Below are 13,310 nucleotides of genomic sequence, written 5' to 3'. Positions count from 1 at the left end.
AACTCTTGTCGGGAATTTCACAAAGTTCACATATTTTCTTTGTAATTCAGCGTGTACACCGCCATTTTACCTTTGAATCTTGGGTAATCCTGAGATAGTTTTTGACCTTTCAAGATTTCAAAACTTGACAAGTTATTCTTACTTGAGCGTTTGAATCATGTCGTTCCACAAGGTGATAATGTCTCTTAGTTAATAATCCATTATTCACATGAAATGCACTGATAATTTATTGTTGTAATCCAGTGTGATGCTTTAAATCCTTTTTCGGAAACTTCACGGTCATTTGACAGTTCGTCCGCCATCTTGAATATTTTACAATGGCTGTCAGCCAATCGGGTCATTTGACCCGATTCTGGGTCATTTTCGGTCGGGTCAATTTGGGTCAGGTCATTTTTGACCGAGATTTTCGGGTCATTTAACCATAGGAGTATATAAGGCCGTGAATTTTCAGTCTCAGGACAGTCGAATTTGGATCATTGAACAAGCTGCCTGCATATTATTCTTAAAAGGTTAAAATCAACCTGAATATTTAAATAGACAATAAATAAGTAAATATAAACTACTTACAAGTAATAAAATAACAGGCATTGATTTTATATTGAGTTTGTAAACAACTTTATACTGATAATAATATTTTACTGTCTTACTACGACGTGCTGTGCCAACGTTCATATAAGCCAACGCGTTTTGCTGTGTACGGTGCCGCTGATTACTACCGTGTATTATATCTGATGTTTGATGTCTTGATGCATATATTTATTTGCTCCAAAAATAAAACGTAAAACGTTCATTGCGTCGTCATTTTGGCTAGGTCGTAACAATTATTGCTTCAAATACTTGGTCACCCTAAAAGGGACAGTTGATAGCGTTGACGGACCACGGGGCTATGTCGTAACATTTATTGCTTCAAATACTTGGTCACCCTTAAAGGGACAGTTGATAGCGTCGACGGACCACGGGGCTAGGTCGTAACAATACAATGAAAATATGAGAGGTATATCTCAAGGGTTCACACGATAATGAACTATATATACAAACGCACACCAACGAACATCCCACAAACCTACCAGGTTAGCTTTACCGATAAACGATGATTGCCTTGGATATTTCTTATTCAAAAAGAAACATATGTATTTTTTCCTCGTCTTAAAGTATGACGACGGGTTTAAAGATAATTATTCGACAGTAAACAAAATGGGAAGGGAATATGTTCGAATAATTGTTATCTTTTTTTGCCCTCATTTTACATCTATATTGGAGCTAATGTAGCAAACAGCTACCACAATTTTTGAGGTATCACTCTTAACTCAATTGATTTTAACCGTTTATAATAAAAACAACAGTTATTTTTTCAACAATGTTTTTTTATTTCTTGTCTTATATATATATATATATATATATATATATATATATATATATATATATATATATATATATATATATATATATATATATATATATATATATATATATATATATATATATATATTTTAAATCTAAAACAATGTTAAGGACAGAAAAAAATCGATTTGCTCTAATATATTATTCAAAACGCATATGCTGAGTAATAGAGTTGCCTTGTAGGAAATCTACTTGATTTGATCGGATAACAGGTACTCGACACCTTGCACATTCAAATCTGACTAAGGAAACGAATGTAAGTCCCCTGAAAGGGACATGATATACTATACAAACGCGAAACTGAAAGCACGCAGTAACCAAGTTAATTGGTAAATTATTATGCAATATTTGTTGGAATTATAGTGTTTTACGGTCAGTGAAAACGATTGCGATAAAACCGCAATACAGTTGCCAAACCTCACTCTTGTTCTGACAGTTCAAATCTCCATACATTTGGAAAACTATACAGGTCACCAATGACTTTAGAGAAAGAAAGTCATTACCAACAAGAAACACCCATGTGAGTTTGATCGGTCGTAAGCTGGTTTAATGCAAAACTTCACTTCACTTGTTGGAACGAGTGCGAAGTTGAGTGCCCGGTCAAAGCCAAGCGAATTTCTATGCTGTTTGTGCCTGATTCTGAACTAAATGAGGCTTATATCTTTCATTTAGTAATTAATGATAAACGCTGGGAAACGCGTGGAGACAAATGTGTGGTTATGGCGCCATGCGAACTTATTTAAGCCTCCAGTTCACTCGGGTTTCATTGACCGTTCCTAGGCGGTAATCCCTTCATTTATCGGTAAAGCTGTTTCGATGAGTCTATGGTTTATTTGCGGTGTTTGTATTTGGGTATGTGGTGTTTATGTTTTCGTCTATAGTTCTATATCGTATTGGCCCTTACCTTGAGCCACTAAACATGCTTTATTTTCGTCTATTGGGCTTGTTTATATTATTATTTGTATCTGTAAACAAGATTAAGAAACGTCTGAGCATGTCTTTGGCTTCGGTAAAATATATATTTATCCAGGCAAAACAAGGACGAAGTTTGTTACATACTTGTGTCTGAACATCATAAAGGGACACAAATCTCGATAATTGATTTATAGTCTACATTGTTGTTATTCATACTGAATTTACTGTTTAACATATCAGTGTGTGTATATCACGTGATAAATTACGTCATATATGCTACGTCAGAAGACATCATTTTGCTTAAAATGAAGACTTAAATCAAAGATAACGTTTCTTTTACTTCACCGTTTTAAATGAAACAAAGGGCAGTATTTGCCGCTTAATGAGCCACGCCTTCGTTTTATTACTGGAGTTTGATAAGGTGATTAGTTTCATCAAACACTTCGACAAACCCGTTTCAAAAATAATGTTTTGATAGTGCTCCGTCAGAAGACCGTAATGTGAAAAGGTTTTAAAGTGTTTTAAGAAAGTCCACAATCAAACTTTGGTAAACGACCGAAGATTGGGGCTCCTAAAACGGCGTAGACTGCGCTATGTTTAATTTAAAATGGTGAAGGAAAAGGAAAGTTATTTTTGTTTAAAGTCTTCATTCGAAGCAAAATATTGCCTTCCGGCGTAGCATTTAAGACGCAAATAATCACGGTGTATACACACACTGTATATACCATGTTCAAAGTTGTTGTATTTATTTGGACGATTGTGTAAAAAGGCTCCATTGAGATCTTCTTTTACCAAAAATGCTTTACATTTTCGTTTAATCCTATATCCTTCATATTAATAATCTAATCCGGGCAAGCATTTTCACGATTCTAGTAAATTAAAGATTTTTGTATATTTGTTAATAGGTTATGTCGGTGTACAGGAAATAAAGGGTAAATAACCAACATCCGCCAATTTTGTCTATTAAAATTCGATTGCAAGAAAATCTGTTTACAACACAAATTCATCCAAACGGTTGTCTTTGTTTGATAGTAAAGATAAACGCGTTCCTGCCAGACCCGTCTTAAACGATATTCCCTTTACAGGTATAACTAAATTCAAGGAACTTAAACGGTATTCCCTTTTAAAAAAACATTGAATTTAAGAAAAAATGTAATTTTATAATTAACCTTTTTTTTTAATTAAAAGATAATTTATCAATATGCAACAATTTTTTTATGAATTCATATTTGTATATGTATGAAATCTTAATTGCTTGCACATCTGTGATAGGCTTGCCCTTCAAGAAGGTCATCGTAGATTGTTTTGATACTCATGGTCTTCTCAATGAAATTTTCATTGTGATTTTTGCTAAACTCGGTTTAACTAATTAATGTCAAGTGACTAAATAAAAAAAACTTCATACGTATGTTGCAATTGCAATACAAAAATTGTTCCCGTAAATAGGCATGCACTTACGTTGGGAACATATTTTGCACGTATTGTGAATTTATTGCCATTTTATCGTGAATTCAGGAGGGATATATGAGTATTTTTATACGAAAATAGCAGAGTAAAAGAACCACTTATGAAATAATTATTGATTTCGTTTAACTTAAATGGCAATGGAATTTCGTTTAAAACATACATTTATGACCAATTTGAAAAGAAAGACATGTTTAAGTGATCAAGGGTTTAGTATGAATAGCAATAATAACATCACCATCAACAACGTTGGTAACAATATACATATATCTAACAGAAACGTTGGTGATCACTGAAACGAAGTTTAAATGATTAAATATGTGCATGTTATATGTTCAAGCAATCATTGAACTTGTATTAGTATATGAAATATTACATACTTAGTAATGCCGACGTAATTATTTTATATGAAATCATTCCATAGGGACAGCTACAGATGTCTAGTTTTTCGATAGAAAATATGAACATTGTATGACCAAAGCAAAACAATTAATTGAATATTTGCCGAAGCCTTAAAACCTTTCTCAGAAATAATTATCTATGTTCTTTGATTTGAGATTACAGTATTGAGTATACTAAATAAAATACCATTGAAGCCACAGAAAAAGCACAGAAACATAATGTTAAATCTAATATCATCATCCCTGGAGTTCTAGGTGCATAAATGTTAATACATCATTCACTGATTGAGGTGTGGAAGTCAGTGTGTGTTTTCCTGTCGGACATAAAAGCCATCTTCATGTTAGTTAATTATAAACTGTTATGAATATTTATCATCCGAAGGCGTTTGATGCATGATTCATTCAAGGTCGATTCGCTTGAGATTCATTTGTTTTCTCAATGCCAAAGTACACATTAATGCATACTACTTGAATTTTGTTGACGCTTTGTCACAATGGAACAGGCATAAGTAGAATAACATAAATACTAAATAAGAAAAAATGCAAATATTACCCGATCGTGTTTTGAAAAGGGATGTGATCGCTACGTTGAAATAAACATTTAAGAATTATATGTCTTGTCATTGTTGTCATCCCAAGACATAGAACAGACTGAATTATTCATCTGTCTGTTAATATAGCGGTAATTGTGTTAATTTATAACACCTTTCCATTCAAAATTAATTCAGCTTTCCATAAAGAAGGCAACACTTGGTATTTTTATGGGGGCAAATATTAATCGGAGAATTTTCAAATGTTCTGTTCATTAATTTTACGTTGATCAATTCTGACCAATGCACGAAAAACAGTTTCATTGTCCGTCTATTTTTCCAGCAAGGCTTACTTGTTTAACTGGTGTCAGCAGTATAAGATAGCACATACTTGGTGTTTGCATTTTTGTATGGGCAAATGACAATCGAGATTTTTTTTTCTATTTCATTTAATTTACGTAAGAGTCCAATTTTGACGATCGCAGCCGAGGTACGCCTGCTCTATTGTCCATGAATCGCCAAAATTGAACTCTAACATAATACATAGACAATAAAAGTAACTAAAAGGAAGGCATGTAAAAGAAGCCAAGTTGACTGTGCTGAAAATACATCTTTTTGTAACAAATATGAGTTAGATATTCGAATGACTGTTGCGAATATATAACCAAAGCTGATGAACGACATCATGTTAATCAAACAAAGGGTATTGGCATCAACATTGGAGTAACAACCTTTCATACTCCATGGAAAATGGACGTAAACATGTTACAAAATATGTTTGCCTCTATTATGCGACATTACGTTTGGCCAATAGTAATAGCAATTGATTTAAACAAAGCTCATATAAACAAAAACAAAATGTTAGAACTCATGCATCGGGCTTATCGCGAGTATTGTTAAAATCCAAACACACATTGACTGAACGTCAGATCAAACAGAGTTGAGCTTTTTTCTCCAATATTTAGGAAAAAATAAATAGAGGTTACCTTGAACTGTATATTTTATATCCGGATTGTATTCGTTAATCATGTAGCGATGTAAGACAATTTATTTGAAATAATAATGATAATTGTACTCGGAGATTTCAATGTTGTGCTCGTTATTGCTGTCAATTTAAATCTTTCCATTGGCTATATATATCCTAGCTCCAAGTTTGATACATTGATTGGTAATTATGATGTTAAATAACGATACATTATAGCAATGCTGAAATTCAAAATTTAATAATATTTAAATATTTGTCAAGGTAGCAATGCTGTACACATCACAACGCGGATAGCGTGCGGTGCAAATATATAATATTAATAAATATATGTTTACAAATCGAGATAATGCAAATAATGTTGAATATCTAAAATAATGTCAAACGAATGTTTTCACATTAAATATTGAAACCGCTTTATGGTTTTATCACAATGAAGAAAGAGTACATAACAGTCACGAGACTTCCTGGATGGGTAACAATATTCTAGCAACTTAAGCAGACATGCACAGAACGATCACATGTTTTGCAATATTGTTCTTATTGCAATGTTACCGTTAAACCTTTTGTTTAGATTGGACAGATAACAAGGAGGTGAGGCATTTTTTGCTAACATGATAAATGCTTTTTGTGAACGTCTTATTAAATAAATGTTATATGTATGTGATGCAATAATATTTTACAATCGGCCGTTAACTATTTGATAATGTGCTCACAAATCTAAATATATACAAATATTTCTGAAACAGTTTTCTTAAATCTTGTAAGGAAAATAGTAAATGATAAGAGTGTAATTAAATAGTACAGAGTTGAAAATTAGCAATGAAAGACGTTTAATGCTGTAAAAATAACTTATTTATCATGGTACACCTGTACACCTCTACTAATTAAACTTAAGTTATTTATCTATTGTCATGAGAAGTAGGAATCTTTGCTCAATGCGTGGTAGTCGAATCCACTAGAGTTGAATAAAACCTCCCAGACCCAACGACAAAAATATAAAAAGTATGATAAGGGTACAGGATTCTGATATGACTTTTCTGATGTGTCGAATCACTTTAAACAAATTTCCTCGAGTCAACAACTCTTTTATGTGAACCATATTCTTTCTTACATCGCCGTAATGCATTGAAAAGCATTGGCCTTTGATACAAACACGTTAACACTCTCTTTGAACTACCTTTTCCCTGTTTAATGTTGTGCGAATAAGATAGCTTTTAAATGAAAAAAAACAACAACAATTTTTAATACTGACAATATACTTACGACATCATTAAGAGAATGCTTGCTACGGTATCGCTAAGGGCAGGTTTGATTCAGCGAAATAGGGAGACCTTCAAGTGTCACCCCAACTCGATAACGAACAGTGTGTGTATACCATTGTATTATGAAATTGTGTCATAAATGCTACGTAGGAAGGGACTATTTTGCTTTACGTGAATACTTTAAACGAAACAACTTAACTATTTCTTCACCATTTTAAACGAAACATGAACACAGTCTATGCCGCTTACAGAGCCCCGCCTTCGGTCTTTTACCAGAGTTTGATTGGGAGTTAAGTTTCTTAAAATACGTCGACAATCCTTTTCGCAAAACCGCTGCCTGGTGGAGCAATGTCAACACATTATTTTGGAAACAGGTATGTGAAGCGTTTAAAGAAGCGAATCACTTAATCAAACTCCGGTAATAAAGCGAAGGCGGGGCTTTTTAAGCTGCGTTGACTGCCATTATTTGTTTAATTTAAAATGGTGTAGAAAAAAAGGTATCTCTGTTTTAAATCATCGTTTTAAGCAAAGTTATACCTTCTGACGTAGCATATATGACGTTTTATCACGTGGTATACACACACCTAAGAATACAACCGTAGAAACGACAGTTAAAAGGTCCGCGTGAGCTCTATCAATATAGAAGATGATTATCACTTTGTCATATTATACCCTGTGAATAATATCAGATAGGAGTTGATCACACTATTTTCCGATAAGAAACCCTAGTATGTATACGATTATTGAATTAATGAAAGCTTAAAACATCGTCATAACAATAAATCTAATGGCATCTAATGGTGCTGATGCATTTTTTGTTTTGTCTTACAACACAATTATGTCTGTCTGTCTGCCTGTCTGCCTGTCTGTATGATGCTTGGTTACTGTTGAAAAGTTTTACCTCCGGACTCGACTCTTTAGTTTTTATTGCATTACTTGCGTCATTAACAACACTATCGTAATGGATTAGGTATTGGACATATCTTATCTTGGATTAGCAATTGTATTTCTAATTTTGATATGTACTCGGTATTTGTGCGATACAATGATGAAACTATGCTGTTGTTTTTCATCTTGAAGCATGTGTGTATATACAAACGGTAATTATTGGTTTGCGTTGCATCAGTCCATTTTTCTTTTAATTCACATGAACTAGATTTAGGTAAGTTTAAGAACCGGTCAATGATATTTCCATTAGCAGCATCATCCATACATGTACTCTATTGTAATAAGAAATGGTAGCTATTAACAAAAGACGAACGCTTTATTAGTCATAATAGCTCTTCTTTCTGAATTAATAAGCCACTTTACTGAGGAATTCTTAAAGATTGCAAAAGTGTCTATTTATCTTCAGGCCATAGCAACATTATATGAGACATCATTGAGTCCCCGCTATTCCCTGGACCTGGGGGCCGTGGTTACAATTGACTGGGCATAAAATAGTACTATTTTTGCGTAAAACTGCAAAAGTTAATATAGCCAAATTCTGAAGAAATAAATCTTGTTTCTAAACACCTACAGTAACGAAGACACACTTTATGTAGTATGCTGCTGCGAGTTGAACCTTCAAAACACATAAACAACTAATTTTGGAAGATTTTTTTATTTGATCTTTTGAACCCATGTTTTTCACTGTGGAATTTCCATAATCAGACTTATGGATGATATTAGAAAAATTCAATATTCTTAGACTCCCTGTCGGTATAATAATGTTCACCGAAAGCAGTGTTAAAAAAGGAAACTATGATTAGCCTCCCAAGATTATATGAAAATGACACTTGAGAAGCTGATATTAAGATTATGACAACAATTCTTGTTTCAGACCGAGCCGAAATGGACGTCGTTCACGTGCCACACTTTTGCACTCCATGTCAACAACAGTTACCAATAGCAACAGTTTTACTACTTCCGGTATCACTTACCTCGACGCCGAGACAACAACAGGTGACATCGTTGACCAACTCGAAAGAAACTAGGCTGGGCGTGATAATTGTGTAGGTTCACCGACTATGCCTAGTGATTCAGCATCAGAAGAGTTTTTGCTAACAACATCGACGACAGAAAAGGTCCACATTTTTGCAGATGATGTTAACGATGACGTCATGAATGACGTAAACGAAGAAACGCCGAAAGAGAGGGAATCCATTCGGAGTTTGATCAAGAGAAAATACAGAAAGAAACATGAAAAGCAAGGAAAGGATTCCGAATATAAAGAAAGTCCGAAAACAGATTCTTATGCACGTCAAAAGCGAAAAATATCCAAAAGCAAGAGCAGACGACCGGAAGTCCAAAAAGAGCAGACGACAAAATTAATTACTGTCCAACCCGCAGATTTGGAATATGATTTTTCTATGATCAATGAACTACCAGAAAAACACACAACAAGACCGATCCGCCATTCAAAATTTAAGCATGACGTCAGAAAGATAGTTCTGTTCCTTTCACGTCTGAACGTCCCAAGTCCTTCTCCCGCCTCTTCGTTGAATTCATTTTGAGTAGCTTTATTTTAGTCATTTTTTGTAATGTTTCCACTATTTGGATAGACCTCACTTATAAGAAATACAATATTGTGGATAAATAAATTGTTTCATAAATGTAACCATTAGTTTTGTTGTTAATTATATCGTTTTCAAGTAGGCCATGCACACTATTCTTATAAATAACATGAACAGATTTGGGTAGGAAGGGGGATGGGTGCAATATGGGGGGGGGGGGAGAGAAGGAATATATGGGCATCTATACACAAACTTAAAAGAGCAAAAGAGATATTTTGTAAAAAAATTGATGGCTTCATTAAAATGGCAACGGAATTTCGTTTAAAACAACTATTTGTGATCAAACTAACAAGAAAAAGATGTTTAAGTGACCAAAGGTTTATTATGAATATCAATAACAACATCACACTCAACGACGATGCTGACAATACCTCTAAATCTAACACAAATGTTGTTGATCACTGAAACAAGCTTAGTTTAAATGATGAGCTTTATGCATGCGATACGATCAAGCAATCTTTGAATTCGTATCTATATTTGAAATATGACAAACTCAGTAATTCCGACGTAAATGTTTTTGTTTGCTTTTTTTCATATAAATTCGTTTCAGAGAGACACGCACATATGTCTAGTTCTACGAAAGAAAATATGAACATTGTACAACAAAAGCAAAACCATTAATTGAGTATTTGCCAAGCCTTAGAACTTTTCCCAGAAATAAGTATATGTAATTAAGTTCTGAGATTAGAATATTGAATAGAATAATAAAACACCATTGAAGCAAATAAGAAAACAAAAAATTAAGAAAATATACAGAAACCAAATGTTTAATCTAATATCACCATCCCAAGAGTTCTAGGTACGCAAATGTGAAACATCATATATTCATCAACATATTCAAATAACTGTTGCGAATTGATCCAAAGATGATGAAAGACGTCATGTTAAGTAAACAAAGGGTAATGGCGTCAACACTGGTGTTACAACCTTTTGCACTCCATAGAAAATTGACGTAAATATGTTACAAACTATATTTGCCTCTATTATGCGTCATAAAGTTTGACCAATAGTAATAGCATTTCAGATTCAAACAAAGTTCATAATATCAAAAACGAAATGCTAAAACTCATGCATGGGGATGATCTCGAGTATTGTTATAATCGAAACACACATTGACTAAACGTGAAAACATAGGTCAGGTCTAACAGATGTACAATCTAGAGTATGATAAGGGTCCTGGATTCTGATATGACTTTTCTGATGTGTCGAATATCTTTAAACAAATTTCCTCGAGTCAACAACTCTTTTATGTAAACCATATTCTTTTTTACATCGCCGTAATGCATTGAAAAGTATTGGCCTTTGATACAAACAAGTTAACACTCTCTTTGAACTACCTTTTCCCTGTTTAATGTTGATGTTGATGATAGCTTTTAAATGAAAAAAACAACAACAACAATTTTTAATACTGACAATATACCTACGGCAGCATTAATAGAATGGTTGCTAAGATATCGCTAAGGGCAGGTTAGGTTCAGCGAAATAGGGAGACCTTCAAGTGTCACCTCAACTCGATAACGAACAGTGTGTGTATACCATTGTATTATGAAATTGCGTCATAAATGCTACGTAGGAAGGGACTATTTTGCTTTACGTGAATACTTTAAACGAAACAACTTAACTATTTCTTCACCATTTTAAACGAAACATGAACACAGTCTACGCCGCTTACAGAGCCCCGCCTTCGGTCTTTTACCAGAGTTTGATTGGGAGTTAAGTTTCTTAAAACACTTCGACAACCCTTTTCGCAAAACCGCTGCCTGGTGGAGCAATGGCAACACATTATTTTGGAAACAGGTATGTGAAGTGTTTGAAGAAGCGAATCACTTAATCAAACTCCGGTAATAAAACGAAGGCGGGGCTTTTTAAGCTGCGTAGACTGCCATTATTTGTTTAATTTAAAATGGTGTAGAAAAAAAGAAGGTATCTCTGTTTTAAGTCATCGTTTTAAGCAAAATGTTACCTTCTGACGTAGCATATATGACGTTTTATCACGTGGTATACACACACTGAAGAATACAACCGTAGAAACGACAGTTAAAAGGTCCTCGTGAACTCTATCAACATAGAAGATGATTATCACTTTGTCATATTATACCCCGTGAATAATATCAGATAGGAGTTGATCACACTATTTTCCGATAAGAAACCCTAGTATGTATACGATTATTGAATTAATGAAAGCTTAAAACATCGTCATAACAATAAATCTAATGGCATCTAATGGTTCTGATGGATTTTTTGTTTTGTCTTACAACAAAACACAATTATGTCTGTCTGTCTGCCTGTCTGTATGATGCTTGGTTACTGTTGAAAAGTTTTACCTCCGGACTCGACTCTTAGTTTTTATTGCATTACTTGCGTCATTAACAACACTATCGTAATGGGTTAGGTATTGGACATATCTTATCTTGGATTAGCAATTGTATTTCTAATTTTGATATGTACTCGGTATTTGTGCGATACAATGATGAAACTATGCTGTTGTTTTTCATCTTGAAGCATATGTGTATATACAAACGGTAAGTATTGGTTTGCGTTGCATCAGTCCATTTTTCTTTTAATTCACATGAACTAGATTTAGGTAAGTTTAAGAACCGGTCAATGATATTTCCATTAGCAGCATCATCCATACATGTACTCTATTGTTATAAGAAATGGTAGCTATTAACAAAAGACGAACGCTTTATTAGTCATACTAGCTCTTCTTTCTGAATTATTAAGCCACTTTACTGAGGAATTCTTAAAGATTGCAAAAGTGTCTATTTATCTTCAGGCCATAGCAACATTATATGAGACATCGTCAATAAGAGTTGCTTACACTGTTGTACATTTGTCTGGCATCGACTAAATTACAAACACAATTTGTTCAATGGTAAAAAGTATAATTGCATGTGTAAGTGCAGGGTCAATATATATATGTTAATAATATGCATAAAAGGTCTTTAAGATGAATGTTAATTGTTATCAGAAGGGCGTGTGAAATTATATGCGAACTTAACTTCATTACCGTCCTTGGAATTCTGTTTTCTCCTTTTGCGCACTGACGTTTGATTTGAAAGTGAGAACGGGCTAAGCTTTCAAAAGTGAACGATATCAAAATGTTATTTCACTGTTTGATTCAGTGAAATACCATTATTATTTCACTCGGAATTTTCTTGTAACCACTGTTAAGCATATAATACATACTATAGTATTCTGCATGATATAAGCTACAAACTTGATTCTTATACCGGTAATGCGTTCTAATGGATTGTTAAATAAATTGTTTATACCAACGTAGACAGATATGAATTGTGAAATCATGTATTTAATAACGTTAATTTACTACGTATACAAACGCATAAAATATAATATAAAACAATTTCTCCCACCTCAGATAAGTAGATCCAATAATTTAGCTATGCTAGAAATTCTTATCTTGCCCACGGGCGAAGATAAAATGCCCGTATGGAACATCTTTTTAATGGTCTCCACATTGTAATTACCTCCCTTGTTAAAGACTGTCGTGTGTAGCATATTGGAAACATTTTCTTGTGGTAATATTTAGAGCGCTAATTAATTATTTCTCGCTTCAAATGTCACCATAAAACAGTTATCACGCACCTTTCAAACAATAATGCTTTACTCTCCTTAGAACTATTTATAGACCGAATTGACTTATAACATCATCTGAATCGCTGCGCGCATATCCATGACAACCACGAATTATCGCATATCCAATTATTTTTATTAAGCACAAAAGAATTCCAGCAAAAAAAACATTTTTACTTAATTTTGTTTAAATGAGGTGGGAG

The sequence above is a fragment of the Mya arenaria genome, chromosome 17 (genome assembly GCF_026914265.1).
Source record: "Mya arenaria isolate MELC-2E11 chromosome 17, ASM2691426v1".
Classification (NCBI taxonomy): Eukaryota; Metazoa; Mollusca; class Bivalvia; order Myida; family Myidae; genus Mya; species Mya arenaria.
The sequence above is the reverse complement of the archived record's forward strand: the minus strand, read 5'-3'. Positions refer to the sequence as shown.